The sequence below is a fragment of the Austrofundulus limnaeus genome, unplaced genomic scaffold, assembly GCF_001266775.1.
Source record: "Austrofundulus limnaeus strain Quisiro unplaced genomic scaffold, Austrofundulus_limnaeus-1.0 Scaffold3416, whole genome shotgun sequence".
NCBI lineage: Eukaryota > Metazoa > Chordata > Actinopteri > Cyprinodontiformes > Rivulidae > Austrofundulus > Austrofundulus limnaeus.
Window position 1 is genome coordinate 1 of NW_013955818.1, and position 1,387 is coordinate 1,387.

Here is a 1,387-nt window from a genome sequence, read left to right on the forward strand (position 1 = left end):
CCCTCCCACCACTCAGATCTTCCTCCAGAAGCCCCTCCCACCACTCAGATCTTCCTCCAGAAGCCCCACCCACCACTCAGATCTTCCTCCAGAAGCCCCACCCACCCAGGAGCTGCAGGTGATGTGATTCATCAGTGTGTTTGTGAGCTGCAGACTATTATTAGCCACGCTTTAATCTGGATTAGGCTTACTTAGAAAGTGATCGTTGTTGCGGTTGAACCTGTGACCTCACCAACATCAGCACCGCTCTGAACCACGGCGGCACCAGGCAGCAGGACCACCGGCTCTTTTCAACAGGAAACAGTAAATAACAAGAAAAGGATTAAAAGAATTAAAGTTCCTGTGCACGTCCTTCAAATACAAGTCAAAGAAAGCATCGTTATATTTAGGAAACTTGACATAATACACACAATTTTGTCACATAACTGTCATATTTTCTTTTGATCTGAGCTCAGAGTGAAACAGGAAGTGACATCACAAAGGGGAACTCTCTGGTCTAATTATTTGAACTCTGACTCTTCATCTCTGATAAACTCAAAAGAATCTAAAGAAACAGGTTTTTCTCTACGGGCGGTTGTTATTGTAGCAGCTCTGTTTACATGCAGGCATTCCCCTATGACATCACTTCCTGTTACTGAACATGTGAATATTTCAACATCTGTTCATCCCAGCTGTATGAAATTTCTTTTACAATATTTTATCCATGTTATCTTCCCAAAAATGCATTCATATTTATTAGAGAAATTTGATGCCACGGGTCCTTTAAATCATCTGAGAGTCAAACATGTTTAAATTTAAACTCTCTGCAGCTTCTGCTTTTATCAAATGATTTTATCAAGTGTTTGGAAAATGTTTTTTGTTTCTGCTGTAAATAAATTAACCTTCTTTCTGCTCCAAAATAAAACCAGACGTCCTCAGTTTTCATTAAACTCATTTAAATTGTGTCTCGTTGTGAGTCTGTGACGTTGCTCACATCACGCAGGTCAAAAGTCCACAGAAGAGTTCCTCCAACATGAAATTATTTCCTCTGATCAAACAATCAGCAGTATTCATGGGTTGTATGGACTCGGGACACTTGCCTGGTGTCCTCGCCTTAGTCCTGTTCTAACACACAGACCAGGCCTTGTGTGTCTGTGTGTGTGTGTGTGTGTGTGCACACAACAATAAAGTGATTTACGGCAGGATTCCAGCAGCGCAGAGAGGAATCAGCTCGCAGCAGCAGAATGTGGTTTTTCAGCAGATAATAACTGTTTTACTCTCATGATGAAGAAAAGAATTCAGACAAACCAGAAACAATAAAACTCTTGTTCAACAAAAGTTTTTACTTTATTCAGTTTATTATATTTGTACAAAAAAGAAAAACATTTAATGAAGCAACTTTTATAAT